We start from the raw sequence: 12666 nt of genomic DNA, 5'->3' as shown, positions 1-12666 counted from the left end.
TGCCCTTATTAGTAGCCAAAATCAGAAAAGTTCTAGTTAAAGGTCATCAAGCCATTTTACTTCAGTTTGACCTTTTTTCGGCATTCAGCTTGGTGGATCATATGATGCCGTTTTACTTCAGTTTTTTCAGCATTCGATTTGGTGGATCATATGGTCCTATTACAGTTATTAGATGACATTGGAATATTGGGTAGAGTCTGCTCCTGGTTTGAAGGTTTTTTACATTCTAGAACCTATAAGGTTAGAAGAGTAGTAGTAGGAGAAATGTCTGGCCCTTGTCAATTTAGAAGTGGTGTCCCTCAGGGTTCCCCACTTTTTTCCAAAATTGTTGGGTATTTTGATGCCTCTGTATTTGACACATTCAGGGATTCCTTTTTACACATATGCAGACAATATAACATTACTCATTCCAACTTAACCACCCTGGAGGTCGAGCCAAATAGGATAGAAAAGTGTTTTGATGGTGTGGTCAGTTGGGTTACTCTGCATTATCTAAAATTGAACACTGATAAAACCAAGATACCTTGGTGAGGACTAATTTTTAAAAGTCCTTCTTCAGCTTATGTTAAGATCTATGACATGATTTTTCCTTTAGAAGCTTCTCGTAGAGTATTGGGATATTATTAGACTCTCATTTGACAATAGTCTTAGGTTAATTTGTCGACTAAAGAAGATATTTTATAAGTTGAGGCAATTGGGATGTACTAGCAATTGCTGCTTTTATGTTCATTTTAGGATTCTTTGTCAGGCTGCACTGTCCCCCAGTATTAAACAAACTCCTTGATTGTGTCCAGGGAGGAGTAATTTCCATTAGGTTTAGCACCCCCAATAATTTTGAAAAGTTGGCTTCTATTATCAAAATATAAAACATTAATTATAATGTTTTATATTTTGATGTGCTGGTAAGATATTGAAAGGGTTGCAAATGTTACAGAATATAGCGGCAAGATTACTTTGCAGGGCTCATGAATTTAAAAAGGGTACTCCGTTATTGATTAGATTCCAGTATCTCCCCCCCCCCCCCCCCCCCCCGTATATACTTATACTCATTTAAGCTTCTGTCCTGTGACATTTAGGACAATATTTGGTCTTGCACCCAGTTATGTGAATAAATGTATTTGTACTTCTTTTCCCAGATAGAGCTGTAAGACAACAAATTTCTCTGATGTTTCAATGTCCCTTTCTGTAGGGAAGTGAAACATAAGCATTTATGTGCATGCTTTTTTTGTCAGGTTGCTAAAAGTTGGAATGCTGTGCCTTGGGACGTTAAATTGGAGACCAGATATATGTCTTTTCATAGTCAGAAAATGTTTATTATTTCAAAAATTTCTTAAATATTGATTTTATGTATGTTGATTTTTTAAACTGTAAATTCCTAGGAACATCTAGTTGTCTTGTGATGTAACTCTACATTGAACAGTTTATGGACAATGGTGGAATATAAGTACTTAATATTGTGTTGTATTAATTCATCGTGCTAATCCTACAGGAGAAAACATTATTGCAAGCCCTATATGATAGCTATTTAAAAAGCCCTGACCAAGATAGCTGGCATGTATGAAATGTAGTAGACTGTTTTATTGGTAGTTAGCAGTTATTCATGCTAAAACAGAAGGTTCAGTTTGTTTCCAAGCAATCTTCTTGGAGCTTATAAGGTACCGATTTTCTCCTAGACTTCAGGTTAAGGTGCTGGTAAGATAAAAATTATTTAGAGCTATGTGTCTTGTTTTTCCAAAACACTTAAATTTGTCTGCAACACAGTAGTTGCCTCACTGTGTGCATATCAGTCTACCATACCAAGAGACACAATGCAATGGATAAAATGTTCAAATAAAGAAAAAAAGCAATTTTAAAAACAACCAAATTAGGCACGATGGTAATCTGTATGTAATGTACAACTTGTGTTGGCAAAAAAAAAAAAATCATTCAGTTTTGTTTCTTTTGTATGAAATGTGGTTAAGTAAATTATTAAACATTTTTAAAATCCTGACTAGGAAAGTATCATACTTTCAAAATTAAATAGAAACTTTATATGGTGAAACAGACACTTTTTATGCATTGTGGTTCCTTATTTTGCCCTAGGACATGTTTCCTCTAAAGAGAACCTCTCCCCTTTGCCAAATGTGAAATTTCTATACAAGTGATCTTCTGATCTTTGTAGTGTCTGCAGTTCTTGGTAGATGGAAGGCTGTCCTTTGAGTCAGCCAGGAATAAAGGGATTAAACTTGCCTCTTGACTCAAAGTAGAGCAGACCTAACTGAGGAATACAGCTGACCATACCAGATCAGGACCCTGGACACCTTCTGAAGACTATCTTGTGTACAGACTTACCAGAGCTTTTCCAGGCGTTGGCTCATTTTAAAATAAATCTTAAGTAGGTAGTGTCTGTTATATAATCTCCATTTTCTTTTCCCAGTTAGTTGCTGATTATAATATACCGTTCACTGTAATATTGTTTTTCTGTTGACAAGTATGATATAATCAGACATACATGTGGGTGACTCCAGCACATAGCACCCGAACATATCAGAAGTCCCAGAGCTCAAAATGAATACATTTAACTCTGCACAGCCATTCTCATATACAGTGGTCCCCTGAGCACTCGGTTTTGTTTTTTTCCACTTTGATGAACAGATGTGAAAAACTCTCATCAAATGTAGTACATAGTATTAAAAAAAAAAAGCAACTAAACATTTCTAGAGTGCTACTAGGGTTACGCAGCACTGTACAGTTTAACAAAGAAGGACAGTCCCTGCTCGAAGGAGCTTACAATCTAAAGACGAAATGTCAAGTTGGGGCAGTCAAGATTTCCTGAATAGAGGTGTAGTGGTTAGGTGCCAAAGGCGACATTGAAGAGGTGGGCTTTGAGCAAGGATTTGAAGATGGGCAGGGAGGGGGCCTGGCGTATGGGCTCAGGGAGTTTATTCCAAGCATGGGGTGAGGTGAGGCAGAAAGGGCGGAGCCTGGAGTTGGCGGTGGTGGAGAAGGGTACTGAGAGGGATTTGTCTTGAGAGTGGAGGTTACGGGTAGGAACATAAGGGGAGATGAGGGTAGAGAGGTAAGGAGGGGCTGCAGATCGAGTGCATTTGTAGGATAGTAGGAGAAGCTTGAACTGTATGCGGTACCTGATCTTGGGAACAAGAACAAATCTTATGTTCCCTTATGGATCCAAGTCAAATACCCCAGTTCTACTGACAAGCAATGAAAGAGGCTGATGATTATAAAACTAAAGGCTGTTTATTTACATGTAATTAAAGAACAAAAGTGTAACTGAATTATATATAGTTATAAGTGAATACAAGATAACTTAGAAAAATGAAAGACAAATATGTTAGAGGCCAGGTCAGAGTGAAGGCAAATTAAACCTTAGGCCTAGAATACGGCCTCTTGTCATCCCAGTTAGACTAGCAGTGCTATTATACAACCTGAATGTAGATGAGGGCAGCAGATGAACAGCTAGATGCAGACGAACTCCAGTAGTATCACAGCAGAGCAGGTGGATGCTGGTAGAAATCTGAATGACAGGAATTCAGGTTGGATGGATGAACCAGCTCCCTTTCCATTATTTCCAGTGCCTCTTTATACAGTTCTAATGGAGGTAGAAATCCTTGATGCTGGCAAGCTCCTCTCTATGTTCTGGATCATCTGACCTGGGAAATTATTGCAAAGTTATGCATCATCAGCAGACTGCAATTCTGGCTCTAAATGGTCCAGTCATATGAGTACTGACCTTTTATTGACATGCTGATGCACAGGTCCTGAATGTTTATCACAATAGTCTTGTTTGTTTCAGATGTTATGATTGGAAGAATCCCAATATTGTCCCATTTACATCATTCTGGAGGATCAACTTGACCATAAGTCATTATTCCAATAGACAATATGCAGATATCATAATTACTCACCTATTGCATCAGCCAGGTTGGCAGCGGATCTTCCTGCAGATTTTGACAAAATCTTGCTAAGTTGTCATGACTTTACACCATGTCTGTAATACAATATGCTCTTGAAGGGAGTTTTAATTAGCCAGATCTGGTATTATAGTGCTATATATTATAATACTATAATAGCAGTGCTGTGTAGGGGGTGTTTATCCCTACAAAGCTGGAGGGTCATGTGATGCCAGGCTAAGTGAAAGCCACATGTTGCAGGAGCTCCCACAGACTTAAACAATGAAATCCAGATCTGCCCAACACTATTTGATAAGTACAGGAGGCAGGCTGTAGAAAATGCTGTTGAGATTGGAGCAGAAATCAGCTGTAAAAACACCAGCACAATCAGCAAAACAGACAGATGATACAGAAGTGTATGCTGAGCCAAGATAGCACAGGATGTGAGCCCAGCTGTGGGGACAAGAGAACAGAGCGTGAAGGACTCTGAGGTAATCCTGAGCATCCTAAGATAAGGGAACATTGATATTAACAAAATATTAAAAATACAGGCAGGATTGGGGAGGATGGTAAAAGCAGAGATTAGAAGTGGATGAAAAAATTTAAAGAGCAGAGAATACCAAATGGAGGAGGCGCTGGGAATATTGAGGAAAGAGTCAAGGGTGCATGGTGCACAGGTACAAAGAATCTTACAAAAGCTTGATGATCTGGAGGACAGGTCCAGAAGATGAAATGCGTGAATTCTATGGGCGCCAAAGGGCACTGAGATAGACAACACAAGGTGTTGATAGAGAGAAAGCAGAGTGCCAGATGGAAAACCCCACCCCTCAAAAGGAAGTAAGCTCTGATTGATTTTAGCAAAAATACTTAACTATACACACAGAAATGATATTGGTAGCAGCTTGGAAAGCAGGCATACTGAAATATAGAGACAAATATGACTTTTTCCAGATTTCAGCCCTGACTTGGACCGGCAAAGCTGCAGTTTAAGAAAATCAGAAAGAGATTACACTTGCTTGGATAAAAATATGCTGTACCCAGCCAGATTGCAGGTGCTCTGGAAGGGTGGAAGTGTTATACTTCATAGAGGTGCAGAAAGTTCTTAAAATTACATTACCCAAATGAGCTACCCTGTTCTCAGGAGACCCCCCAAGACGAGAGGGATCAGAGATCCATAAGAAAGTTATTCAAGCATTTGCACATAATGACCTGGAGGAAAATGTATGAACAGAGCAGGGGCTGGATGGTCAGGACATTCATTTGGAGGCATAACAGACTTGACCTGATTGTAAATTGCATAGGAGTATTGGAAAGAAGATCCAGACAATCTGAACTGAAATTGTTTATTGGAAGATGTGGGAGGGTTAGAATTAGATATTCATTAGGTGGGGCTCTGGGCAAGGGAAAGACTACATATTGTTGGTCCGGAGGAAGAGAAGAACAAGTTTCTTGAACAAAGCAAGGGGACTGGGGACTTCTGGAGGGAACCCTCTTGAAGAGGTGAGAGATCACGCATAGAGAAAGAGAAGCTGTTCCACCACGGGTCTCCAGAGACTATTATGGGGATTTGGATTCTGTTCAATTGGTTAAAGGGTTAGTTATATGCAAGTGTAAAGCATGGACAAAGATGAGTGTTTGGTATGCAAACAGGAGATGGTCAAGGGGATATACAAAGTGCTATAGAAATGATAAATAGTAGTAGTAGTAGTAGTGTGTGTGTGTGTGTGTGTGGGGGGGGGGGGGGTGTAGATTAGTTTATAATGTGGGAAACTAGGCAGAATTTAATAACAGGGTGGAAAACTTTAGAAAGTTCCCACTTAAAAATACACCCCTATAATGTGAGGGAAATGCAGCTGACAAGAAAAAAAAAGTCCTGAGAAAATTAGGAGATGGGTGTGGATATTTACTTACTTCAAGAGACACATTTGGATGTGGGCTATGCAAGAAAACAAAGGCCCTTTGAATGGGGGGGGGGGGGGGGTATACCACTCACCAGGTACAACGAATAGTGTGGGAGTGGTCGTTATATTATAGGGAAACCCCCATAAAGGTGTTGAGAATGGGAAGGACAAGATAGGTGGGCAGTGAAAATAATTGCCAATGTGGTTGTTGATCATGCTTGAGCCCGAATCTGTAACAGAAACAGACTATGCTATTTTGATTGCTGGTTGAGCAGTTAAGCTTTTCTTTTTGACTTCCCTATACTCAGTGTTTGTGAGGGTTCCATGCCTGACTGTCAGCCATGCTGCCACAACCTGTTATATCCAGACATTTCCCCTGGTTAATACTAGCAAATAATTAAAACTATGTTGCACTGGTCTACTCCCAAAGTAAGGCAGATAAGACATAGTGACAAATGGTTTATCCCTGAGCTAATGAAGTTAATGTGTCTTTGTAGAAAATTAGAATGCTGATGGCGAAAAGATAAATCTGATCAATCGAAAGCATTTTGGAAAAAAAATATCCATGAATATAAATTGATGTTAAAAACTACTAGAAGAAAATTTTGTACTCGGCTGATAAAATTTGATCATTTTAACACTAAGCAATTGTTTCAAATATTTACCGTCAAAATGAAATTACTGATCAGCTAATCAGTAGGCTGATTTATTTTTTTGTTACATTTGTACCCCTCGCTTTTTTATTTATTTTTGTTACATTTGTACCCCGCGATTTCCCACTCATGGCAGGCTCTATGCGGCGGGCAATGGAGGGTTAAGTGACTTGCCCAGAGTCACAGGGAGCTAAGGTAACTTAAGGGCTGGGCTTATTGGATGTAGAGTTTGATCTAGCCACACAATCTTTTGGTATGGAAGAGATTCCTGGAGTTAGAATTTGGAAAGATTTTTCTCCAATCTGGGAATAATTTTGTTAGTTTATATATATATATATATATATATATATATATATATATATATATATATATATATATATATATATATATACACACAGCACTGCCTATTGTACATTGGATAGTTGATTTCCTTATTTGATACAAGCGGTTCCTCCTTTCTGTCACGTGGAGGGGCATAATCGAACGGGGATGACCATCTCTAAGGACGTTCCTGCGAAGGGGCGGGGAAACCCGTATTATCGAAACAAGATGGACGTCCATCTTTCGTTTCGATAATACAGTTGGGGACGCCCAAATCTCAACATTTAGGTCGACTTTAGAGATGGTCGACCCCGGTTTTCAGCCATATTGGAAACCGAGGACGCCCATCTCAAAACGACCAAATCCAAGCCCTTTGGTCATGGCCGAGGAGCCAGCATTCATAGTGCACTGGTCTTCCTCACATGCCAGGACACCAACCAGGCACCCTATGGGGCACTGCAGTGGACTTCACAAATTGCTCCCAGGTGCATAGCTCCCTTACCTTGGGTACTGAGCCCCCCAACCCCCTCTAAAACCCACTCCCCACTGTACACCATTACCATAGCCCTTAGGGATGAAGGGGGGCACCTACATGTGGGTACAGTGGGTTTCGGAGGGTTCACATTTACCACTACAAGTGTAACAGGTGTGTGTGGGGGGGGGGGGGGGGGAGATGGGCCTGGGTCCGCCTGCCTGAAGTGCACTGCACCCACTAAAAACTGCTCCAGGGACCTGCATACTGCTGTGATGGAGCTGGGTATGACATTTGAGGCTGGCATAGAGGCTGAAAAAAAATTTTAATTTGTTTTTTTAGGGTGGGAGGGGGTTGGTGACCACTCGGGGAGTAAGGGGATCCCCGATTCCCTCCGGTGATCATCTGGTCACTTCGGGCACCTTTTCAAGGCTTGGTCGTGAAAAAAAATTGACCAAGTAAAGTTGACCAAATACTCGTGAGGAACGCCCTTCTTTTTTCCATTATTGGCTGAGGACGCCCTTCTCAACCACACCCCCATCCCGCCTTCGGTACACTGTTGACACGCCCCCGTGAACTTTGGTTGTCCCCGCGATGGAAAGCAGTTGAGGACGCAAAAAATCGGCTTTCGATTATGCCGATTTGGGCGACCTCAGGAGGACGCCCATCTCCCGATTTGTGTTGGAAGATGGGCGTCCTTCCTTTTCGAAAATAAGCAAGATAGTCTTGTTAGATTGGATTGAAGCGCAGTTATTCTTGGGTTCATTTCCTAGAGATTTGAGTGAAATAATTGTTATTCCAATACTGAAAAACATAAAGTTAGCTGTTACTACCATATCCAATTATAGACTAATAGCAATGATTCCATTTTTTACGAAGCTGATGGATGGAATGATGGAATACATGTGGTTCACCTCTTTCAACTTTACTTTTCAGTGTTTGGGTAGTTTGTTGCAGAGCAATAACTTTTTACATTATATTTACGCTGATGATATTTCTGTTTTAATTCAATTTAACTCCTTATGTGAAATTGATTCTTTGTTGATTAATCATTGTATATCCCTAATAGTCAATTAGATTAAATAAACTAAAATTGAATACTGAAAAAACAAAGTTTATCAACCAAGCTATCTTTGAATTTTCCCCAGTAATTAAGATTCTGTAGACAGTGCTATTTCTTTGGAAAACCAAGTTTCCTCTCTAGTTAAGAATTTTTTTTTAAATGAAGTTACGATGTGTGCATCGTTATTTTGAACAAGATCGATTCAAATGGTTGGTCCAGGCACTCCTGATCTATCAATTAGACTACTGTAACCTTCTATATTTAGGATGCAATAAGGGTCTCATCAATAGATTGCAGACTATTCAAAACACTGATCTCTTGATTTTTAGTCTGTCTAAATATGATAGTATTTCGCCTAGCTTTCTAAAATTACACTGGTTGCCTATTGAAGCCAGAGTATTTTTCAAGTTAGCTTGTTTTCTCTTTAAGATCATGTGTGGTTTTGCACCTGTTTATTTGTATGATCATTTCCAACTTTCTGCTAACAAAAGAACAAGACGAAAAGGTGAGGTGGGCTATTCTTTCCCTTTGGCCAAAGGAAAGAAGAGATTACGTTTATTTGAACAAAGCTTGGCCTTTTAAGCAGCCATGTTTTGGAATAATTCTGTTGATATTTTTTATTTTTCTCAATCTTATTTTGTTTTTAGGAAAAGTTTGAAAACTTTTTGTTTCAGAAATATGTTTTGCGTCAAAACTTTTCTTACTGTTTAATATTTCTTTATTATTCCCAGAAAACTGATCCTGGTCTTTTGTGCTTGTGTAACCCGCTTTGAAACTGTGGGTTATAAAAACAGTTTATCATTATTAGTTTATCATATGCTTCATACTATAAGCACATAGACTCTGCCCTTTTCCACATTTAATTTAATCTGTAAGTTGCCTAAAAGATCCCTCCTGGTTGGTTGATTCTAGTGGGATTATGCTTTCAGTATCTCATATAAAACTTTTCACTGTGAATAGAAATCCCATTTTAATTTCCAAATGTCTCTTCTGATACTTTTTTGTTTTTTTGTGAACATCCTGTAAGATTGCTTATTTGTAGTTGCCCAAATACAGGGAACGTGTGGTGAAAGGATAATTATGTACCTGTAACTGTTCTCAGAAGGATTCACAAAACGCACTGTCCTCTCCTGGGGAAATTGTAAACTCCATTTATGATATACTTACATTTAACTAGATTGACACACAATTCATTTGAGTAAATGAATCACAATTGCTGGCAACAATCTAAGTTCTAGAACACAGCTTTACCTATCTGAATCTAGCATATCACTGGATAAGCAATTTTTCACCTTAATTACTGGATGTAGGCTAGATCAACCTTTGGTGGTCTTATATTGGGACAACCAACAATAGCTTCTCAAAATGTTTCTTTATTCCAAAGACATTAGGAGGCATAAGATTGACAGTGGACTTGAGAGACCTCAACAGATTTCTTTTTTTCTGAAGAATTTCAAAATCAATTCTTTGAAAACCACCCATTCATCCATGAAAGACTGGCTATAGTCTAGATCACAAGAATGTGTACACTCAAATACATACCCACCCTCTGCAAAGAAAGATTCTATGCTTCACACTGCATAGAGTTCATTATTAATACCAGGCAGGGGTGTAACCGTAAGGGTGGGTCCTGGGCCTTTCCATCTTTGGCTCAGGCTCCCCTCAACCCTGTAAGATAACTGCAGTGGTGACAAAACTCAGAAGGAAGGCTGGCAGCAATACCAACTAGCAACCATGGTACTTCAGCCTGTGTGAGCACTGAAGGCCTGCTGTGTCTTCACCAACTCTGTAACAGGAAGTCTGCCTTCAGTGGTGTTGAGGCCCAGCACTTGCTTCTTGTTTTTGCTACTCTGAACTCCATGTGATATGGCACTGAAGCTGCAAAGCCAAGGAATTAGGGAAGGACTACACTGTTATGCTGGACCACCGGATGGGGGGCAGGGGATACTGGACAATGGGGGGAAAAGAGGTGGGGAGATGCTGGACTGTTAAAAGGAGGGAAGGAAGAACAACAACGAGGAAATGCTGGACTATGGAGAAAAGAGAGGAAGCAGCAATATTCTGGATGGCTGGGGGGATGGAGGGAAGGCAACATGATGATGCTGGATCATGGAGACGTTGGTCTGGGAGAGAGGGAAGTACTGGATTAGAAGAGGAGAGATGCTGGACAAGAGGAAAAAAAAGAAAAGCTATGCAAGCCATAATGGAGGCATGAGGGGGCTGGAAAGGAGATGAAAGAGATAAGGCAGGAAATAGACCTGAGAAGGTGGTAAAAGAGAGATAGATAGATATTGGGTGGGGGCAAGAGACAGGAGAAAGTGACTAAAGGGGATGACCAATGGGAATGAAGATGGGGAAGATGAAAGGGGTGACAGATGCAAATAAACGAGGCTGGGTTGTTGAATTGAAAATGTGTTTAGTAGTGTGGGTGAAGACAAAGGCTAGGGAAGGAGTGAGATGGGAAATGGGAGGGCTAAGGAGAGGGGGAATTGGACTTGGGAAAGATGATAGCAAATTGATATGTAAAAAAATAAAATACAGGGAAAATGAGGCCTGGAGAGTATATTTTTGGGTTGTTACAGAGACAGGAAAGAAATAAATAGATTTCAGAAACTTGAGGGATCCAAGATGGCCGTATCTGTTTGCGACTAGCTGCAGTCCTCACTTACCTAACAATGCCAAAAAGACATGGGAGGGCAGCTGCTCAAACTCCCCAGCCTCCCTCCGATGGATCGGTTCTTGAGTCTGCAGAGATCTGGAAATGTAGCCAGGAGTGGTTCCATACGAGACGCTGGCGCAATACAGGAATTATCGGCGTCTCTTGGACTCTCACCACTCTGAGCCCCGAAGATAGAGCTCCACCCCCACAACCGCCGATAACAAGTTCTCCGCTTCAAGGAGCAACGGCACTACCGCCAATGGCTGAATTGATGCCTAAGCTGCTGGGGGCTCACTTTCAATTATCTGAACTGGAGGGAAAGAGGTCTTGTTTACCTCAAGAAGTAACTTGCTTGATCACCGAAACGATGGGGAAATTGGATACGGATGAAGAGATGACTCCTGAAAAGAACATTGTATTTACCTCAGGACTCACTACTAATCCCTCTGAGTATGGGACTTAATGTCCCAATTGGGACAAATGTTTCTTGTTCAAACATCTAATTTGACTCAGAAAATAACTTTTGTGGAACAGAAGTTGGAGGAAAAAAGAATTGAATATGATAAGATGGCTTCTAGAATAGAAAAAATGGAACAGGCAATTGTAAAATTAGATACTCTTCAAACTGTGATTATGAAAGATGTTTTCAACTTAAGACTTACATCTGAGAACTTTGAGAATTTTTCTAAAAGTCATAATATTCGTTTTATTAATTTTCCTCTGTTACCTATGGTGAAACTGGGTGATATGCTGAAAAGGTATTTAAAAGAAATTTTGTGTATACCAGAAACGAATATACCACCTTTCACTAAAGTATTCTATCTACCACAAAAGTTATCTGATCAACAACAAGAACACAATGTGGATATCTCAGCCTTTCTGGAGACATCAGATACAGAATTAGTTAAGGCGGCAACATTAGCTGCCACTGTTGCATTGCTTCTGGATAAACAGTGGTTATTTCAAATGTTTTTCAAACATAGAGATAAACCATTTTGGGGTTTACGTATCTCTTTGTTCCCAGACTTGGTGAGAGAGACCCAAAGAAAAAGAAAGCAATTTCTCATAATGAAGCCAGAGCTGTTTTGCAGGCAGGAGGTACTTTTTTTTTTGCGGTACCCCTGCAAGTGTGTAACTAGATTTAGTAATACCAAATATATATTTCTCGAGCCATCTCAGTTATCGTCTCATCTTATGTCCAAGGAAAATATAAGAAGCTCAAAAGAAGAAGTTCCAGCTCTTTCGTAAATGATAAAGAACTTTATATTGATTTTCTTTTTCGCCTCATGTTTGAATTCTTGGATCCCCTCTAATTGTGGACTTGAGTAATATTGCTGATTCTTATGGATCAAATTCTTTAAGCAATTTCCTTTGAATGTTACTATCTATTCAAGTGTTAACCGTTGATATTAATTTTGTAAACTATAAATAATAAAAAAAAAAGAAGTACATAAGTAATGCCACACTGGGAAAAGACCAAAGGTCCATAGAGCCCAGCATCCTGTCCACAACAGCGGCCAATCCAGACCAAGGGCACCTGGCGAGCTTCCCAAACGTACAAACATTCTATACATGTTTTTCCTGGAATTGTGGATTTTTCCAAAGTCCATTTAGTAGTGGTTTATGGACTTGTCCTTTAGGAAACTGTCTAGCCCCTTTTTAGACTCTGCTAAGCTAACCACATTCACCATGTTCTCTGGCAACAAA

The 12666-nt window shown here is 39.8% G+C and overlaps 1 protein-coding gene across 1 annotated transcript in view; it reads right to left on the bottom strand.

Annotated features, from left to right (window-relative positions):
- Positions 1–3445: 3445 nt before the first annotated feature.
- WDR19 (WD repeat domain 19) overlaps positions 3446–12666 on the bottom strand; it is a 565820-nt gene continuing 556599 nt past the window's right edge. The window contains exon 37 of the mRNA XM_030191304.1: positions 3446–3650. The gene's annotated coding sequence lies outside the window, so the exon portion shown is untranslated. The remainder of the gene's footprint in view (positions 3651–12666) is intronic.

Source organism: Microcaecilia unicolor, chromosome 2 (assembly GCF_901765095.1).
Source record: "Microcaecilia unicolor chromosome 2, aMicUni1.1, whole genome shotgun sequence".
Classification (NCBI taxonomy): domain Eukaryota; kingdom Metazoa; phylum Chordata; class Amphibia; order Gymnophiona; family Siphonopidae; genus Microcaecilia; species Microcaecilia unicolor.
Note: the sequence above shows the minus strand (reverse complement) of the source record. Positions and strands in the feature narration are given on the sequence as shown.